Genomic DNA, 21,815 nt, shown 5'->3' with positions numbered 1-21,815 from the left:
GAATTGCAGGGACGCCTGGGTGGCTCAGTCGGTTAAGTGTCTGCCTTCGGCTCAGGTCATGATCCCAGGGAGCCTGCTTCTCCCTCTGCCTGCTGCTGCCCCAGCTTCTGCTCTCTCTCACACACACACACAAATAAATAAATAGCACATTTTTTTAAGAAAGAAAGAAAATGAATTGCATTGTACTTGAAGCCATCTTAAAGCAACCAGCCCCAGAACCGTCCTCTGACCAACGAAACAAGAATCAAGCCCACTGCCCATGGGAGGTGTTTTAAGCAGTGTCCACATTGAACCAGGGGCTTTCTGATTGTCTCACAGTTGCTTCTGATCACAATACAGATGTCTCACAAGGAAGAGGTGAGTTGGGGGGAGCCCGACAACCTGCACGTTAACCTTCTTCTTTCTCCAGCCCGGCTGTAGATACCAGGTCTTTGACCCTTTTAGAAGAAGCCTGACTGGTTCCAAGATAAAGTCCCCCAGCTGGCTCCAAGATTTAAGCTGCTACAAGCTGGACTATGGCTCGTTGTTCATGTCTCGTCTGAGCCAGGCACCTGTTCGCCTGCCTTGCTCAGCCATCGCTTCTCACCGGCTGTGTGACGCACACATAAGACTGGCCGGAGGCTAGGACAGAACCCTTCCCCAGACAGCTGCCTTCCTAGCTGAGGCCTAGAACCTCAACTCCTACACCAGGATCCCCCAGGAAGACGAAGGTGCGAGAAATTCTCTAAACTGAAAAATAAATCAGCAGTGGCTCCTCGGCAAAAATGAGAGTTCCTATATATCAGATAAATTCACTAAGAGGAAATCGTCGGCACCATAAGAGATTCTTCACTCTAGGCAACAAACTGAGGGTTGCCAGAGGGGACGTGGGTGGGGGAATGGGCGATGGGCATTAAGGAGGGCACTTGAGATAATGAGCCCTGGGTGTCATATACAACTGATGAATCACTAAATTCCACCTCTGAAACTAATAATACACTATGTTAATTAACTGAATTTAAATTTAAAAAAATAATTAGAAAAATAAGTGCTGAAAAAAAAAAGAGAAAATTGTCTGCGTTGGTGTTTGTTTTGTGCTTTGTGAGAATTTTTTTTTTTTTTGTACCTGATTTTTGTGAAGGAAGTTTCTATGTTAAGACCCAGATAATCCCAAAGCTGGAGAGTCACCTCCTACCTAGTCAAGGTCTTAATGCCCTGCTCAGTGATGAACTGCCCTCATTCAGGGGACCCTAATTGTCCTGTTTGCCCAGCATGTTCCCCATGCCCTGGGACCCCGTCCCAGACAGACTGGCACAGTTGGTCACCCTACCTTTGACCGCCCCCGCCCCCCCTACCCCCGCCATCAGGAGCAAGCCTGCTCCATTCCTCACACCCCAAACACATTAGCTGCAGGCCTTTGCTGAGTCACTGTCTCTTGCGTCTGAAGCTTCAGCACCAAAATCCTCCCGCTGTCACCCAGAAGCCCCCGTGAGAAGTGTTCCCCTGAAATGAACAAAGACGCATGTGTGGGGCCTGGAATGCTCAGGCCGCTTTGGCCACTGGGATTTGGACCCTCATGGAGGCCGGCCCTACAGGTGGTCCAGTCTCCACCTCCCCGCATCCCAGTGGCCTCTCCTTCCTCATTCTGCCATGCAGAGTCAGCCTGCCTGCAGCCAGCCCACGGTGCTCCCGGGCCCAGAGACGGGTTCTGGGTCACAGATCACATCTCTGCACACAATTTCCTCCCAGACTTTGACCTCTGTGCACACATGCATATAGTCTGAGGCCCCAGGGGTGCCCTGTCCATCTGCTGTCTTCCTCTGCCATCTCTCTGTCTCTGTCTCTCTTGACTTCAAAGGAATGAGGACCTGATTTCCCAAGAGCAGCAGGGTCTCTGTCTTCCTCTTGCAGCTGCCTCAGCAATGACCTGGGTCTAGCTTGAGCCTGGCCCCCCTCACTGTGTAATTACCATGCGAGGTAAGTCCCGGGACCAGACGGTATGCGCAGGCACACCAGGAACAACCACACAGCACGACGACACAACTGCTCAAAGGACGTCTGGAGCTCCTCTCTTGAACTTCCCCTCAGAGCCTGTGGCACCGTCTTCTTGATATCTTCACTGGTGGAAAGTCTTTGTCCTTTGAGTTTGGCCTCGATGCTTTGAGAGCATCCAAAAGCCATGGAGAGACAAGCTGGAGAGCAAAACTGAATGCCAGTGGTGGCACTGAGCAAAGCAACCGAAGCTGAGGTGAGGGACAGCACTGAGCAGGATGTCCTTGTGGGGTTGGACCGGCTGGCTCTGAAACAAATTTTCAAATGGCTGACATGTAATACTTTATTCATACCTCACCTCACCTGGGTGTTTCCAGGTGCCATCAGTCTGTGGAGGTAAATTGGGTCCCACTAAAAATAATAACCCCACTCTGTGTCATTCACTCTGACCCCAACTTGCTCTTCAAAAACCTCAGCTTCTTGCCAAGTTCCTCTTCTACTCCCAAGAACTTTCTAGAAGGCTCCATGAATAAGCCCATCCCCACTAGCCCCTGACATCATCTCTAACGCCCTAAAGGCTTCACAGACCCACATGAGGTTGATTTTTACCAAGTGGAGAATGTTTCCTATTATTTTGTATTCTTTTTTTTTTTTAGAAGCCCCCCCGCCCAAACATGGCTTGGGCTCCAACCTATTTGCCAAATTTTTAGTGAAATTACTGTTTTGTTTGTTATTTGCAGATTTCCTGCTCCCTAAGACCCAGATGAGCAACCTTGGGACTGTGTTGCTGGCAAAGTCTGGAGACCCACACTCCTCAGAATCTTCACTCCCTTCTGAGGTCTAAAGCTCTGAGATGGGACCTGACCTGCCTTCCCCAGCAGCCTCTTACCTTGGGATGAGTCTTTCTCGCCCCAAAGGTTCCCCAACTGTTTCCCGCGTATCTGCATCCATCAGAGAGCTCTAGCTCAGAGTCGAGCTGAGGCCCCTCCATTTGCACTGAGATGGGCAGAGTCACAGGGAAGCAGGGCGTGCCAGCTCCCAGAGAGGGCACCTGCCCTAGACAACCAGTGACTCCTTTGAATGAGACTGAGCAGAGGAGTCTATGCCAGGTGTCCGTGAACCCCTAGACCCCATAAGTAGACAAGGAAGAGAGGACTGATACATCTTTCATGGGAGGAAGTGCTTCGGAGCTCATGGGTCACTACCTGGTGAGGGCAGGTCCAGGGGTTCAAGGAAAGCATGGGATCACAAAGGAATAGGGCACCGACGTGCCCACTGGCTTCCTTTGTACTTTATCTCGGTTCTCACGGCCCATTTTGCAGTGGTCGGTGCTCAGTCGGGAAGCAACCAGTCCCCAGCTTGGACAGAGCCATGTTAAGAGTGTGACACGCATAATCAATCTGGCTGGCGTAACTTTTTCCTGTCTCCTTTTCACCTACATGGCTGGGGTTGAGGGGCTCCATCTGACACATGAGCTTCTCCTATAAAAGACCTCCATTTGTGCTCAGCACAGACTCAGAAGCCCAGGGAATTTTTATATTTATTACAGAGAGAGACAAGCATCCATTCTGCCTGTTTCCATTAACACAGACTGGCAATTAATGTGTTTGGTTCAAAAGCCTTCAAACATTTGTACATCCATTTGCACGTTTAAATGGCTCTGTAGAACAGTCAAGCAGGTGGTTAACTATATGTATATTAAATTCATAGAGAAACTGGTAATTTTCAATTATAATTGTCAGTTCACAGTTTACATGATAAGAATTTTTTGAATAGACCCATTAGCTGATTTAGTAAGCCAGGGTTTTTATAAATCATGGTTTATTTGCTTATCCTACTTATAAAGGAGGAATTTTCAGTGTTCTCACATGAATCAATAAATATTTACTTTGGTCTTTATTCTGCCCAAATGCCAAGTTTGACAATGGATGAAATATCATTGGGTTTTCTTAAACAGCTGTTTGAATGCGGTTGCTTTATTAGTTGTTTTGTTTAGTATTATTACTCAGATAATGGTTTAAAAGTTTTATTCATTTGCTATTAATTTGTTTTTTATAAATAAAGTCAAAACAGGGCTGAATCGCAGTTCCTTGTCATTTTACAACATATTGTACTTTCCTGGTAATATGTTTTGACAATAGAAACTTGCAAGCCAATGAAAAGCTGTCCCATTTTTCTAAATGATATCCTTTAAAGCAAAACTCTGAAATATATAGCACTGACTTGTGCATAATAAAATTTGATGATTTTGTCACCACGGATAATACTTCTCTTTCCTAGGCAACGGAAATAATTTAAAAGCCTCTCATTTGGCTTTTACAGCACAAAAGGCAACGTCAGATACCAGCTCGCTGTGGAGAAGCGGTTTGCCTTTCACAACAACATTTGTCATTCCCTCAAGTCTGTTCCTGGACGTCTCCTTCAAAAGCTTGATCAGGCAGGAGCTTCTCGGCCCCAAAGGCATGGAAGGAGGACCATGGATGATTTTCTGGTGAACCCCAATGACTCCTAATTTGCCATATCTGCAGTGGTGTGCAACTACCGTCCTTGGCATCCTTCTTGCTGAGGTCATTAGTTCTCCCCTGCCCCAGCCGTCTGGGCATGAACTCCTCAAGCAACGTAAGAAACCTTCCCAGGAGTCCAACCAGGTATTTTTTTTTTTTTTGCACTAAACGGAGGGCTATATGACTGGACATGGCCAGTCTCAATGATGTTGACTGAAACCTTCAAGATGGACAGTCAGAGGCAAGACTCAGAAAAGAGTCTGGGTTACTCAGCGAGGGATGGACAGATTCCCTGATGAAAGAAAACGTGGAAAAGACGTATTTTATCTCAAATCCTTGAAAAACATTACAAACCATTTTAATAATATTAAACCTATAATAAGCTGTCATGTATTTTCAAACAAACATAAACTTGTTATTCTCTTTCAAAAGGAATCAAATGGCTCTCTCCTGCTGGCCCCTGGATAAGGCATTCCTCGTGGGCAACACGAAGCTTGACTCTGACTTGGGGTCATTTGCCTACTCCATTTGCAAAGGTGAAGTGATCAAAAGGGATTCTCTCTTCACTTGCGTCCACTGAGGTTATCAAGTAGGACATTGTAGGGAAAAGTGTGAGGCTCTTCTCAAAATACATGTTTTCAGGTAATTGAAAAACATTTCCTGGAAAGAGAAATAAGAGCTTGCTCTTCAACAGAGGAAAACAGATCCAGTCAGAGAATTGTCTAAGAGAAAGGCAACACCAAACAGAATCAGAGACTGGGCTTTCACTCCTGGATCCCCAAATACACAACCTGAGGCAAGCCGCTCAACTTCTCTGGGCCTCAGTCTCCTTATCTGAATAATGGAAATAATAATACAATTCGAGTGGTTGTTGAGAGAAATATTGGGGGAACAATCGCAAAGCGTAGATCCCATAAAATATGGAGCCATAATGGATGTTCAATAAGCCTTAGATGAATCTAGAACAGTTGCGTCAGTCATTTGCTTCAATGATGAGATGTGTTAAATTTGATTCCAGGGAGACTGAACATCCAGATCCTTCTTCTCTTCCCTGAACCGCCCCTACTATCCAATAATCCCAAGGCAAATCCTCTGTTCTTCTCCTGTAGCAGTTCTGGAGGGTCCAGTGTAGCCACCACGTAGGATCCTGGTGGCCAACTTCCACTAAGCACTACCACTCAGGAGAGACCTGGGATCTGGGGGAAGGACCTTGGGGAGAGCTGTTTTTCGTATTTCTGTAAATGACTTCAGCACTCAGCATTGAAGGTCAAGGCATTATCAGAAGGTGATATGCTATCAGTTTTGAGTAGAAAATGAGAAAAAACAAAAGTACAACGGTCACCTTACATGAAGCAGTATATCTGTAGGAAAGATTGAAGCTTTTTAAATATGTTCTTAACAACGGACCTAGATTTTTAAGATCACTTCAGGTATGATTCTGTGTAGGTTAAAAAGCCCCCACACCATTCTTTTTGAGCTTATCGCTGGAAACTTCAGGAAAATGGGCATAGGTCAATCCTTTGGGTAGGTTGGTCCTTGGCAAACCTGAATTTCCATTTGGTAATTCACTGTGTCAATCATAAAAATTTTACATTATTTTTCATTTTTAAAACTATAAAGTATTTTCAGTCTCGAAAATAAGAAGAAAGTACAAACACACCTAATCGCCACCCAGTTTTTCACCACCCACGTTTCTCTATCTACTTTAGATGTTTCTACATATAGAAACCTAAAATATTAGGGGCGCCTGGGTGGCTCAGTCATTAAGCGTCTGCCTCTGGCTCAGGGCGTGATCCCAGGGTCCTGGGATCGAACCCCGCATCGGGCTCCCTGCTCTGCTGAGAGCCTGCTTTTTCCTCTCCCACTCCCCCTGCTTGTGTTCCCTCTCTCGCTGGCTGTCTCTCTCTCTGTCAAATAAATAAATAAAATCTTAAAAAAAGAAATCTAACATATTAGATAAAGTCAAAGATGTTATTGCAAGTTTTTGATGGCTTCCCCTCTCGCTCCTTCCAACAGAAGACAATAGTACCAACGTGTGTGACTCTATCTCGTTCATGTTTTCATAATCTTACTCTGTCTCCCCCTCAGAAACAATATAGGGTGTGTGTGTGTGTGTGTGTGTGTGTGTGTGTGTGTTGAGGCAACACATTAATGTGGTCGCACTGTTCTATACTTCTTTATCTTCTTTATCATTCTTTGCTGTTTTCAGGATTTATCTGTGTTAACATACGTAGATCAGGCTCCCTGCATTTTATTTTAGGAATGGGCACGTGTTTGTACTTTATTGTAGGAATACATCATGATCTATCTGAAATATACAACTCTCGAGACTCCTTGTTTCCTATATCCTCACCAATACTTAATACTTGTCCGGTTTTCTTTTTATAAAGTGATTCCCCATTATTTTAGTGTTCATTTCCATAGCTACCAGGAGGTCCAACAACTTTTCCTATGTATCCACCATTTGGGCTTTATCTTCTGTGAAATCTCTTATTCCACCTCTTTGCCCATTTTTTAAACTGTCTTTTTTCTGCTTGGTTTGACAAAAATCCAACTTTAAAAATTTGGGTAGAAATTAGAGGCAAAGAACAGAGATCAGGACATCTAGCTAGTCATTTCATGAGCAAATACCAACCCATTCTTTGAGCAACCCATTTGCAATGATCTCATTTTAGCCTAAAGACAGTTCTGCAAAGTGATTATCATTATTATCTTTTCATACAAGAGGAACCTAAGGTTCAGAGAACTTAGAAAATTTTGTAAGGTTCTCAAAGCTAGTTCCGTGTAAAGCCGTGGTTTCATGATCTGCATAGCCTTTACTCTTTACATCTCACTACACCCCTTCCCAAGGGCTCACGGGTCCAAGCGACAGGGACATGCATGAAATGGTAACAGGCCAGTTGGCAGAGCCCAAGTCCTGCCCGCTCCCTGGGCATGGGGAAGCTACACCTGGAAAGGGGTAGGCGGGCCGGAGGGTGAGAGGCTAGAGTCACCCCGAACAGCATGGTACACAGGGAGCTCAGTCCTCTGGAGAACAAAGGCAAGCCAGTTGTCGAAGCAGTCATGCCTGAGAGTGTTTTAAGAGTCTGTCCTTGTGAGGGGCTAAGCAGAAAAACAGGAACAACTGCTCTTTTGCTTGAGAAAATGAAAAATGAGCAACAGGAAAGCGCAAAGCTTGGGAATACCATTGTGCAGACAAGAAAGCCAGCAGAACTGACCTGTTGAATGTGTAGTATGAGTGAAGGTGGAAAAGAAGAAAATAGATTCACAGCATGGGTAAGCTGCCCAGAGAAGGTCACTGTAACTGAGAGGAAAAACAGATAAGGCTACTATTGTTTTCTTTCCGGACTCCTTTCTTTGTCCTGGCTGTTAACCTTTCCATGTGTGCATTGTGGAAAGGGGTCAAAGGGCGCTCACCTTTGTTTTGCTTCTGTCACACCCTTGAGCCTCTTCCCATTTATCCTCAGACCATTAAAGAGACCTACCCTTTATCTCCTGGCAGGGGGCTTCCAAGAGGCCATAGGAGATACAGGACAGATGATTGAAACGAACTGGCCCATTCTATAGGGAAGGACACCAAGTCCTAGAGATGTCCAGGAATTTGCTCGAGGTCACCGAGCACGACATCCTCTACTGCCAATACCAGAGTTTACCTTTAGTTCTTCTGGAGTTGAAAGAGATGGGATGTCTGCATATTGAGAAAAAGAAGCAAAAAAGCGCCAGTGTCTCTTAGATCTTGGTCACTGATTCCTTCTAAAAGATGCCCCTCTGGAATATGAAACCGAGACGTGATGATGGGGTCACATGGGGTAGAGAATTGGTCTGATTTACATGGAGGAAACATACAATAATCCTTCACATTTATTCAAGAGCGAGGAGGTGACAAAGCCTTTTGAGTCCATTGTCTCAGCAGGCCCCCACACGGTGTCCTAGAGACACTCCTCTTCCCCTTTTCACCTGGAGCCCAGGATTCCCACAGAGAGTGAATGTCTATCCCGTAGACAGTGGTCTCAAGTTTACACCCCATTCTTGTGATTCTTTTTTTTTTTTTTAAAGATTTTATTTATTTATTTGACAGAGACAGCCAGCGAGAGAGGGAACACAAGCAGGGGGAGTGGGAGAGGAAGAAGCAGGCTCCCAGCGGAGGAGCCCGATGTGGGACTCGATCCCGGAACGCTGGGATCAGGCCCTGAGCCAAAGGCAGAAGCTTAACGACTGTGCCACCCAGGCGCCCCCCATTCTTGTGATTCTAGCTAAGTTCTTCCCCGCATCATGCAGGTGGGAGGACCCATATGCAAATAGAGGTCAGGAGCTCTGTCACACTCACATTCCCTGAATGCAACGGCCCTTCATTCATTTATTCATTCAACCCATCTGCTTTATGGACAGTCTCCTGTGTGCCAGGCACCGTATGTGAGTGGAGCATGTGGAGGTCCCTACCATCACGCAGCTTAATTATTTGCTCCAGTCTTTCTGTCTTTTTTATATAAACAAGGTATAAGACACTTGAACCTAATCTCTCCTTTTCTATCTTCCTGGGTGACTGAATTGCCACAGTTGAAGACGCAGCCTTATCGCTCCGAGAGCTCTAAAATATGTCTCCTAAGACCTGGTGAAAGCCTGGGATGCGTCAGCACCCAGAGCCCCTTCCCCACCGGGCAGACACAGTATTTCTTATCATTCCATTAAGGCCACACTTGCTGCTCAAATCACCCACACAACCGATCATGCGGCAGTTTGGAGTTTGTTCACAGAAAATGCAAATATGAAGAAGAACATAACACTATTATCAACTCTTACCAGGCCCACAAGGATTCGAGCTATTTCTCAAATCTGATTATCATAATGCCCTAGGGTATGTGTTGGAAGGAGAGATTCCTGGATACCCCATGAATTTTCTGACTCAGGCCTGCCGAAAGGGGGTCTCTGGCAAGGCCAGGATTTTTTTTTTTTTTAAGGTTTATTTATATACTTGAGAGAGAGAGGGAGAGAGGGAGTGGGGGGAGGGGCAGAGGGAGAGGAAGAGAGAGAATCTCCAGCAGACTCCGCTATTGAGTGCAGAGCCAGACGAAGGGCTTGATCTCACGACCCTGAGACCATGACCTGAGCGGAAGAGTGAGAGACTTCACCAACTGAGCCACCCAGGCGCCCCAGCAAGTCCAGGGATTTTAAGAAACTCTGCCTTAGACCACGCCCGCCAAGGTAGAAAGAACTCTAGACATTGAACTCGGGCTTTGCAGCTTGGGGACTACTTGGAAGCAAAAACCAGTAGGTGGTCAAGTGTTTAAGTCAGGAGGGTGAGGGGCCTGGATGGGTCAGCTATTCAACGTAAGACAAGGTGACAGATAAGGAATGGGGAACTGGCGAATGGCATGAAAGAGAGAAAAGGAGAACTCAGATGAGAATTCAGGGTGCAGAGAGGTCAGGAGATCAGCTCTGGGACCAGCCGCTCAGCTTGGCCCATCGCCAGCCTTTCCCAAATATGTGCATTTGTTGGCCCAGTGCCAGCCAGGTAGACCAAGCCCACCTGACCTTGAGCTGCTTATAAACAGAAGGACTTGCTTCATGCCTGCTGTTGGTGCCATTAGGAACTGGGTCAGCCCTCAATAACACATGGGCGGCATTCAGCACTTGTTAGAAAACCTAGGCCCGTCTGCGGCTTTCTCACCACAAGTCTGCTCCTGTTTGGGCCACAGCGGTCAGAAGGTGTTCATGAAGGCTCTTGTCCATAATCCTTAAAATCCCTTGCTTGCTTCTTGCACTAATGAAGTTATCAAAAATCCTCCTACAGGAGCCTGAGAGGCTCAGTCAGTTAATTGGTCCAACTCTCTCAATTTTGTCTCGGGTCATGTCCTCAGAATTGTGGGATCTAGCCTCACATCGGGATCCATGCTCGGCAGGGGGTCAGCTTGGGATTCTCTCTTTGTCTCTCTCTGCCCCTCCCCCTGCTCCTGCTCTCTCTCTCTCTCAAATAGATAAATAAGATCTTTTTAAAAAATCCCCCTTGTCTCGTCCCTGAAATGCCTTTTTAAGTTGAGTAACACTAGGTGCGTATCATCCAAGAGCTGTAACTGATACAAGAATTCCCAAGCATGCCAACCCTGAGAAATTAATACAAATGGACTTTGTCTCATTTTAGGAACAAAAGCAGGAGATAATTTCAACTAATCAACTTTTTAAAAAAGCGTATCTGTTGCCTGTAAGGCTGCCAAGTAAGATCTTGGAATATAGAAGGAGGATGGAAATCTGTTCATGGAGCCCCAAAATACGCCCAATTTATTCACCATCCTTTACCTTAAATCACTGGCAAATTCCAGTTGACACTTCACAATAACATGGGTTGGAACTGCTCAGGTCCATTTATATGTAGACTTTCCTCAATAAATACAATACAGTACCATAAATATATTTTCTCTTCTTTATGGATTCTTAATAACATTTTCATATCTCTAGCTTACTTTATTGTAAGAATACAGATTATGATACAGTCAACATAAAATATGTGTTAATCGACTATGTTATTGACAAGGGTTCTGGTCAACGGTAGACGATTAGTAGGTAAGTTCTGAGGAAGTCAAAATGATATGCAGAATTTCTACTGCCCCAACCCCCATGTTGTTCAAGGGGCAACTGTCCGTCCATACGAAGAATCTCACTTAACCCTCAGAATGACACAATGAAGTAGAAATGATTATGCCCAAATCACAGAAGAGAAAACTGAGGTTCAGAGCAGTCATGTGATTAGAATGAGAGATGAGACCCTGATCTAGATTCAAGGTTGATATTCTGATTCCAAAGAAAGAGATACACCATGCAATACAACTTGTAAAATTTCCCGCAAAACTAATGAGGGTGTGCTAATAAGAGGTATCTCCCAACAAGATGGTGAAAGTAGGCAACTTCCCTTATTCATCTTTTTTTTTTTAAGATTTTATTTATGTATTTGACAGAGAGAGAGACAGGCAGCAAGAGAGAACACAAGCAGGGGGAGTGGGAGAGGAAGAAGCAGGCTCCCAGCGGAGAAGCCCAATGCGGGGCTGGATCCCAGAATGCCGGGATCACGTCCTGAGCCAAAGGCAGACGCTTAACGAATGAGCCACCCAGGCGCCCCTCCCTTATTCATCTTTGCCTCCCTAGAGCCTAACACAGAGCTCAGAAAAATGTCTGATGAATGAATGAATGATTTAGCACACGTTCGAACTTTTAATGACTGCAGCATTGGACAATCTCTAAAAGCCATTCCTATGTTTTAAGGCTTTTGACCCTCCTAGAGAATCTCCTCTCGGGGTTTTACTCCCACTTAATCATTTGCCATCAGGCCTGGAATCTAGAGAACCCTCCCTGGATTTTCCCAAGTGCAATCCAGTTCAGCAATATCTGATTTTTCAAAGCATCTTACATTGCATCTCAAAGGCATGTCCCTTGAGACATGAACAGACAACTAAGTCAGGCCACCAGAATGTCTGAGGACGATGGCATTGACAGGTAGACAGTGAGATGAGTCACTGTGGAGTGATGTCTGGGTGCCTTTGTCAAATCAGCAGGTCCCAGGTGGGTGGTGGTAATGGATACCTGAGGGTCAGCTACGAGGTAATGCCTCAGGTTGCCTCCAGCAAATTCCTTCTTGTGAGATGGTTCCATGAAGCTGTTTTTATATATGAAACCCAAAGAGAGAAACATGGTCTCCGTTCCTTCCCCTCCTCCTTCAATGGCTCACAGAGACCATCTATGGAGGAAGACAAGCTGTTCATAACAGTCTCCCCCCTTCGAGACCCGACCGCTGCAGCGTGACACCTGGACTGGAGTCTTAGTTCTGCCAATTTCCAGCTTTATCACTTCTGGCCATTGCTGCCATTTTTCTGAGCCCCAGCCTCCATGGGTGTGGAAAAATAGAAAGGTTAGGGGCACCTAGGTGGCTCAGTTGGTTAAGCGTCTGCCTTCAGCTCGGGTCATGATCTCGGGGTCCTGGGATAGACCCCCAAGTCAACAACCTGCTCAGCGGGGAATCGATTCTCTCTCTGCCCCTCCCCCAGCTCATGCTTGTGCTCTCTCTCTCTCTCTGAAATAAATAAATAAATCTTTAAAAAATTAAAAATAATAATAAAAAAATAAAAAGTTCAGAATGCTACTTTTGCCATCGGGGAGTCATGAAATTTAATGGAAAGACTGTAGCAACACTGCCCAGCACATTATAAACTTTTGGCAAATGTCAAGTATTATTAGGTACTTTTCACTCTTAATGCCATTTTATTTTTTCAATTACATGGATTGTCTGGTGGGGAGCTGCTGCTTATCCCTTTGACAACATTAGAGTATACAGGAGACACTTTTGCCCTTCACAGGCTCATAGAACCTAGTGGGTCTCAGCACACTTCCCTGGACAGCACCTCTCACTTTAGACAAGGCAAAAGTGGCACCATCCCGAATAACACCAGTGAGACACCAGGATTAGAGTTCAGGTTTCCCGAAGCATCTCCTATGCTTGCCCTACTACCCCATTTTCTCCTCTCCTGGTTCACACATCTTCCTTAGTCTCCAAATAAATACCTCTCTGGAACCCCAAAATGCCATTGCCAGCCATGGAAACCGTCAAAGGAAAAATTTACATAGCTCTTCAGCCCTTGCATTTTAAAAAATTCTCTTACTCTTAAAATCTAAGAAGGAAACTCTTTTCTTAGATTCAGCATAGATTTCTGGTAAGCAAAGCATAAGAAATCAAAAAGGAGATGTAGTTTCAGTAAGGTCTGAAGCTAGAGAATGCTCACGTCTTATTCCATTGAAAGACCTTGTTTTTAGCGAGATTCTCATCCAATATTTAGGCCAAAGAGCCTCATGAGCGATGACATTATTGGGGGGATAAAATTCCTCTGTAGAAATCCTTCGCGGAGATGAACATATGCATTAGAACATTTAGATGCCATGCCCCCTTTTGCAAAGTGCAGTGTATTGGAACACTGCTGTCCTGCAGAGAGGAGCCTCGGTTAGAGACCTCAGGACCCGGAGGTCCTCTGTCGTTGTATGAAGGTCATGTCTCCGTGAAGACAGAGCTATGGCTGGCTTTTCACTACAACATTTCCGCAGCCTAAAGATGGTGGCTGGTAAGAATACTTGCCACTGTCATTGGAACTCAGAGGTATGTTTTCGAATAGAGGACATTCACTAGACTTCTTATCTCTTGATAGAGTTTAATAGGTCAACAAGAACAATAACAGCGACAACGAAACAAGCAGGAAAAGCTTAGTCGGCCAAAACTGGGCTCTGTCCTTTGTCTGCCATGTTGCCTAGTTTATTTTCCTGATACCTTTACAGATCTCTGGAGAGTCATTGTTTGGGTGTGCGGCTCCTGCCTGTTTCTGGGTATCGCACTATTTCTAGGAATTCACACAATAAGCAGGTTTGGGAGGAACACCAGCTGGTGTCCAGACTTCCCTTTCTCTGGTCGTTTCTCAGAATTCAGGTCAGTTTCTATCTGCAGGTCTTCCTGTCACCTGTTCCCAGCTTTTGGCTTTGGTTTTCTCCGGGGGACACAGCACAGACATTGTCGTGGGGCCACCCCCTGGCTTACACCACTTCCTGTCTCATCGTGGAAGGGGACCAGCTCAATTTTCACTGCAGAAGGGATTGATATCGAGTCAGGAGACCTATAGCAACTTCCCAACGATCTAATCTTTGGGAAGAAGTTAAGTCCTTAACAAGGAAAACAAAGATACCCCTGAACGGCAGGAGACAAACAGTGTTTATGTTAGAAATGGATTCCAGTATAAAACAGATCTTTTGGTGCCATGGTGTTACTCAGGAAAAAAAAAAGATCCCGTGGTCTACGGGTGGCAGAGAGAAGCCTCTCAGAGTCAGACCTCAGGTGGGATGGAAGACAAGGGGTAGAAGAAATGAGTGGGGGTTTCTAGATACTTAAAAGGTGACCTTGTTTCCAAGCTTTTTGATAATGGGGTTCTGGTTTCATAATCTCTCATCTTGCTGCCCTAACCCCGCCATTTCTGCCTGGAGGCTGCTTTCGTTGGCACAAAGTTATACTCACTGGCTTCGGGAGCCCAGTTACTCATTCTAAAATATTTATTGGGGCACCTGGGTGGCTCAGTTGGTTAAGCATCCGACTCTTGATCTCAGCTCAGGTCTTGATGTCAGGGTTGTGAGTTTAAGCCCCATGTTGGGCTCCACGTTGGGTGTGGAGCCTACTTAGAACAAAGAAAAAGAAAAGAAAACATGTATTGAGTACGTTGTACATGCCAGGTACTACTCTAGTTGCTATGGAGACAAAAACAACCATGGATCTAGGGCTTCTTCAGATAATAAACACATGAACGAACAAATAAAGGAAGGAATGCAAATAGTAGCTGGTAATTGAAAGAAAATCCACAAGAGGGTGGGAGACACAGTGGCTCTTTGAGGGTGGTTTCCCGTAGATGAGGACCAGGGAAGACCTCTGGGAAAGGATGGCATGTCAGCCCAAATGGGCATGATGCTGGGAAGCCAGCCACAGGAGGGCCAGCCGCGAGAGCACTCCTGGCAAGAAGAGCAGGTGCCAAGTTTTGAGATGGGGAAAGACCTTCGTGGAGAGCAGTGACCGAAGGAAATGAAGAGCAGAGGAGAGGAGCGCGGAAAGAAGCAGGAAGGCCATCACTTGAGCAACATCCCCTGGACATAAGGAGAGCCCTGTGCTCCTGTCACTCGGGTCAGCTTACAGAATTTCTGCGGTGAAGATAAACCCTGACATCTCATAGAACGTGACCAGCTGGTGAGGTCGCAATGCAAGGTGAAGATTCAAAGAAAAGGAAGTATAAGAACTTCTAAGCGCTTTTTTGTTGTCCATGGAAAATAACAATTTTTCGACCCCAGAATAGCAACAATCCTCCTTGAATCTGGTGAATCTTCAAATTCTGCAGAGTTTCTATATCTGGACATCTTACTAAAGTTAGTGGAATATAAAGCTGGGTATGGAATAAAGAACTTGACTTTTTTGTGCTCCTCTAAAGTGACAGGGTCGTGTCATAGGAAAAACAGGAGCTTGGCCATGCTGGGCTCCTTCACTGCTGTGTAACTTTGCACAAATTGCTTAACCTCTCTGAGCTCAACTCCTCTCCTTGTCTATAGAATCCTCACACAGTTATTGTGAGGATTATATGAGACAATAGTGGAGACTCACCTGACGTTATTTTGTCTCCTCCCCCTCCCTCCCTGACTATGTAGACAACAGGAGCGTAAACCCCCAAGAGAGGCTATTTAGTCAACAGAAAAGGCGGGCATGGAAATTGCCCATAACAAGAGCTGCGCCTGGAATATAGCATTTGCTGGACAACAGTTGTGGGCTGGATGAGCTCTTAAAGAACTGAGCCCTCTCCCAGAAGGACTGGGAGTAAGCACTTACAGGGCCCCAGACAATTTCAGTGTGTGTTCATTCCCGGTTGGTTTGGTTTCAGCATGTGGCTCTTCCTCTGTGCTAAGTAGGGAGGGGGTGATCGGAGGGTAGTGGGAGAAGAATGAAAGACACAAATCCTTGCCCTGTGGGAGATCTAACCCCTAGAGGTTATCCACAAGACCAAAGCAGTCTTTGCAGCTTGGCGTGGAGGATCTGTTAATTTTCAAAATATGGTAGAACTTCCAGGGCACCTGGGTGGCACAATCGGTTAAGCATCCAACTCTTGTTTTCGGCTCAGGTCAGGATCTCAGATCAGGCTCCACTCTCAGCTCAGAGTCTGCTTGAGCTTCTCCCTCTCCCTTGCCCTCTGCCCCCACCCCCTGCTTATGTTCTCTCTCTCTCTCAAATAAAAAATAAATATTTTTTTAAATGTCATAACTTCCATTGTTCACATCAAATTCAGAAAGTACAAAAAAAGTAAACAATCCTACCCTCAGAAATAAATTAATGTTTTCATATTTTGTTCATTTAAAGTATGAGGCTAGACATCATTGAGATCCCATTAGGAACTTAGTCGTGTTTTCAATCATTATGCTTTTGTCAATCACTATGCTGGAATCTAGAAGGTTCTTCATCAACATAATTTTTATGGCAGCCTAATAGTCTGGACTAAAAATGTACAAGAATGAATTTACCCAGCACCCTACTGCTGGACATTCAGTGGGTCTCCGATGTTCCTATCACACACCCTTTGCTTCTTTTGCTTCACCTTATGAGCATGGGGGGAAGATAAGGAACAGAGCGGATATACACGTGTGTGAGATCAGGTGCGTAAAGGCCCTGGGATAGGGCATGCTGGTCAGCCTCACCACGACGTAGGCACCTCCTGGCCCTGATGGCCACCCACCAAGAGCGGTTTCCACTGATTGTGCTGGGGGTTTGACTCTCTTTCTCTGAGACCAAGCCCAGGACCATTGTCTGGACCAGCATGGGAATTCTTTGACTTCTTAATTGGATAAAGGGCCAGAGGGTAGAAAAGGGAGTCCAGAGTGAGACTGCCTGGCTCCGGGTCTGCAACAGGGGGACCGTGTCCTCTGCTTGAGGACTCCTCTCTCCAGGGCTCGGTCTGCAGCTGGCCTGCCTATCCCTGCTCTCAGGCTGGACAACGTGGGCCTGAAGTCCTGGCCACTTACCTCTCACTTGACATCAGAATGCACTCAGCTTGGCTCTGTCAACTTGGCCATCTATCGCTAGGAGGACTGATGTCAAGACCTGGGAGTTGGCTGATTTAGTTAATAGCAATGTCCCTTTCTTCCCACCTCGGCCCTTCTCTCAGAGGTACAGCAAGACAGGACAGTCTCTAATCCCCCCTTCCCCCGCCCCCGCTCTGCCCAAGCAGGACACACCTCTGTGTTGATCCGGGTTGCACTGTGTCTGTTGTTTGGGGTTACGACTGCTAAAATCCTCTTTACTCTCCTAGTGCTTAGCAGAGTTCTGGGCCCCGAACAGGCACTCAAAAATGGTTATTGCCTTTCACTTGCTAAGACGAAAAAGAATTAAAGCCGATTTTTTTTTTTAATGAACACCGTGCAAATAACAGCAAACACCATGACCTTCAGTGGTTAAACAATTTCTGCAGGCCCTTGACATCGTTCACAGTTGTGCTGCCCTCTCTTGGAATTATCTGCAGAGCCAGATGACAAACTGCACAGCAGAACAAACGTGTTCACTTTCAGCAGAAGCTCCTTTCTGACCACTGCGGCGTTACTTCGATGACCCGATTTGGCTCTGCACTGTGACTGGCCGTTTCTCAAAGCTCAGGTTGAAGAATTTGCGGGCTGGCTCAGCTATTTTGCTGCAGGGCTTTTCGGGAATTCCCAAAATGCTCTGAGCACTGGCCGCACAGCTGAAATCCTGGGGACCTTCCCAGCCAATCTTCCGGGAAGGAGGCCAGGTCCGTGCACCTGGAACTCGTTGGGAGGACTGGTGATCACCCTTGTGCCACGACACACACCATTGGCCGGGCCGTCAAAGCCAATTCCTGCCATCCCCAAAATAGCCCATCCCTGATTTCTTTCTTTTTCTTTTTTTTTTTAAGATTTTATTTCTTCATTTGACAGAGAGAGGGACAGCCAGCAGCGAGAGAGGGAACACAAGCAGGGGGAGTGAGAAAGGAAGAAGCAGGCTCCCAGCAGAGCAGGGAGCCCAACATGGGGCTCGATCCCAGAACTCCGGGATCACGCCCTGAGCTGAAGGCAGACGCTTAACGACGGAGCCCCCCAGGCCACCCCAGCCCATCCCTGATTTCTGCACAGGCCATTCACTCGATGAAGTGGAGTGGAACTGAAGGGGCAATCACTCCGTCTCGGGCCGACTACATAAGACGGCGCAGAGACACTCAGCCCAGGGCCACACTGGGGCCGGCAGACGCGCAGACTCATTGTTCTAAACGAAACCCCGAGGGAGGCGAGGCGTCTGAGCAACTCCCTAGGAAGGACTGCTCTAACAGGAAGTGGCCTCTTCGTCTTGTTACGGCCGAAATTGCCTCTCTAATTTAAAGCTTCCTCACTTTTGATAAAAACAGTCCTTAAGAAAATCACAAGAGAGGGAGAATATAAGCACCAGCTACTCTAAATGGTATGTTTGTGATAAGAACGAAGTTTTTTCTCTCTCAGGGAAGGCTCCAGTGGAGGAAAGCCACAGATGGCATTTGCCAGATGAATCCAACTCGTCTCCTTGTTAAAAAAAAAAAAAAAAGTAATAAGTTAGTGGCCACGGTCCACAGACAAATCATGCAAACATCGAGCACCGTGTGTGCGAGCACGTCAGCGTGGCTGGGCCCAGTTCCAAAGGGTCATTCAAGTCTGAGGCTGTGGATTTAAAAATCCATGCTGGGTCCACTCCCCACCACCACCACACACACACACACACACACACACACACACGCCCCGAATGGAGGAGAAACAAAGCAGCACTTTCCTTTGGCTTTTTCCTGGAATTTTCACTATGAGCAGAAGAGTATATTCCAAAGTCTTGGAACAAATGATGTAAACCCATAATATATTGGTCTATTCCAACCAACTCCCCTATTAGCCAGCCTAAGAATATCCACTGGACTGTGTTTCTGGAACTCCACAACGTTCCCTAAAGAGGCTTCACTTCTGCTGCAAATGTCCAGCACTTCTGCTCCAGTGAATATCTCTTGCTCAAAGACTAAAGAAACTTCAAGATGAGACAGCCACACACTCCTCCTTAGGTAAGAGCCACTTGGGAAATTAACCTCGCGCCCAGTTCTCTCTGACTTACGACAGTCTTCCCCTCTTTCCTACAATAAAGGAGCCAATGAAGATGAAAACAGCTCTCTTATGTGTCTAAAAGGCTAGTCATGAGAGAGTGTCAGCCCCCCCATCATTTGTCTTCAAGGAGATGGGTTGGGGTGGGTTGCTGAGAATAAAAAGGTGCCTATATGTGTGTGTATGTACATTCATGTGTGAGAGTCAGGAAGCCACGGGCATGGCTTCCTTCTTACTTTCCAGGGCACCCTTTGGGCTGATAATAGTGGGGGGGGGTTGCTGTTCACACCCAGAAACGACCCAGTGTCCTCCTCCTAATGAGGTCTGCACACTCCATAATAGCTGGGTGTGCCAACATCCCCTCAGTTTCCATCAGCCAGAAAGCAACAAACAGCTGTGGTATTCTAGAGGGAAATGAACCTGGACCCCAGTCCTGTCCCACTTGCCCTCATCATAAGGTCAAAGGCTATGCAAGCTACAGGGAGAGATTTGTTGACAAGGACGTAATCAGAATGTATGACCAGAGCCATGGGAGTCAAAAACCAGTTCAGTTCCACAAACATTCATTGAATGTCTACTAAGTATCAGGTCCCGTGTTGGGTGCTGGGTAGTGAGAATTAATAAGACAAAGGGCCTACCCAAAGGGACTTCACAGTTTGATCCAGCGGCTGGGCACAAGCGCACAGTCAGGACATCGGTGCTAACATGGAACAATACCTGGGGTGATGTAGATCGACCCTGGTGCTTAGGGAAAGCTTCCTGGAGCACATCACATCTGAGTTCAGACCTGAACGATGAGTCAGACCCGGCCTGGGGATGACCAGTGAGCGGAGCATTCCGGGAAGAGCAGGGTTATAAATAAAGACATGAAAACTCGAGATAAGTATAGGGAGCTTGGTTTTACAGGAGCATAGCCCATGAGGTGAAGAAATACAGGGCTGGTGAGGTGGACAGACAGGTCAGAGCAGGGGCAGGCGTGGTCAGATTTGCAATTGAGGGTGTCGTTGTGACTCAATTGCAGGAGGTAGGTTCAAAGAGGCAAAGAAGAAAGAAGGCCAGTCAGGGTACTATGGGAATATTCTAGGTGATAAAGGTAGCAAATCTACTCAGGTGTACCAGCATACAGGCCGTTGTCAATGGGGTTTTGGACTGTAAGTATTCACACATAAGTTTGGATGTTTCTAGATTAAGGAATCAAGTTAGTGAGGGGGCCCACTGCCCTGGGGAAGAAACTACCCAGGCAGCATGATGCATGGCCATCATTAACCTATAATTGTACAGAATCCAACCACATCTCTTACTCACCCACAAAGGTCGATTCAACTAGTATGTAGGAGAGAATGATCTGTTCACAAGGCCTATTACTAATTAGCCAACAAAGGCATCATCCACACCCAGGAGAGAGATGTGTCCGTGAACCCAGAAGTTCGTGGAGTCCCGTATTTTGAGTATTTTTATGGACACTTCATCACATAGGCATGATTGATCATTAATTCGATCTCTAGTGCCCCCACCCCCTGTCACTTCCCGGAGGATAGAAGGTGGGGCCGACAATTCCAAGTTTCTAATCATGGCTTGGTATTTCTGGTGACCAGCCCCCATCCTGAAGCTACCCAGGAGCCCAGCCAGAGTCCTCTCATGAGAACAAAAGATACTCCTATCATCCAGAAAATGCCAAGGGATTTAGAAGCTCTGTGCCAAGAACCAGGGGGCAGAGAACAATATACATATTTTCTATTATCTCAAACCTCCTGTAGCATTTTCCCCTGTATTACTGACCTTATCTTTTCATCTCCGCTCTTACCACTTAGTCAAAGGCAGCCAATTTTTCCCCCCAAAAAACTGACTTGAGTGTGTGTGAGTGAAAAGCAAACATGTAACAAGGAATAAATGTTTATAGTCATATTAACCAATCCATAGGCACAAGAAAAACTCCATCCTTTGGTCAATTTGCTAAAGAAATGGGGACTTCAATACAACAAGAAGTCTAAGGCACTTTACCTTAAGAAATCCTCTTTTGTTCTGGAAAAACAACAATAAAAACAACCACCACGGTAGTTGTCTCCACAAACCAAAAAGTGATCTGACTTGTCAGGTTAGCTCAATCAACAGGTGCCCTATACGCATGGCCCACACCCCCCTGCTTAGCAGGAAATGTTCCCTTCGTCATGATTCTTTAGTAATCTCCAGCAGAACACCAAGAAAGTTTGACTATGCAACCCAACCAGCACTGTAGAGAGGACAGCATCCCAGGGATTGTGCTCATGACAGAGGCGGGAGGGACCAGGTGAGTCACCAAGCACACCGCCATTTTAAATCCTGAAGAAATCCTCCTGTCATCATAGCAAAGTGGCCATTTCCTGCTTGCCGGCCACATCCCTGCTCTGAGTTTTGTCATTCATCATTTGGGTGTTGGTGCCAGAGACTTGTAAAGAAGTGACAGGTGTTTTTCAATGATGGAATCTTAAATTTAGGGCCTTGCCTAATTGAAAAAAAAAAAATTAGTACAGAATTTGAAAGCTCAATGACTGTATTGTACCCCCGAAACTAATATACTGTATATTCACTAACTGGAATTTAAATAAAAACTTAAAAAAAAAGAATTTGAAAACTCAATCAAATTTTCTCTTTTCGTGAACGTCTAGTATCTTCTTGCTGTTGTGTGGAATGTTC

General features: G+C 46.0%; 1 long non-coding RNA gene across 1 annotated transcript; it reads left to right on the top strand.

Moving 5' to 3' along the window:
- The first annotated feature begins 1,040 nt into the window (after nt 1-1,040).
- LOC103659999 lies at nt 1,041-6,326 on the top strand. Its single transcript, XR_567651.2, has 3 exons — nt 1,041-2,227; nt 2,712-4,619; nt 4,908-6,326. It is a non-coding gene; the product is annotated as an uncharacterized LOC103659999 (long non-coding RNA).
- The last annotated feature ends 15,489 nt before the right edge of the window (nt 6,327-21,815 follow it).

The sequence above is a fragment of the Ursus maritimus genome, unplaced genomic scaffold, assembly GCF_017311325.1.
Source record: "Ursus maritimus isolate PB19 unplaced genomic scaffold, ASM1731132v1 scaffold_27, whole genome shotgun sequence".
In the NCBI taxonomy this organism is placed as follows: domain Eukaryota; kingdom Metazoa; phylum Chordata; class Mammalia; order Carnivora; family Ursidae; genus Ursus; species Ursus maritimus.
This window is presented reverse-complemented; position numbering and strand designations above follow the sequence as displayed.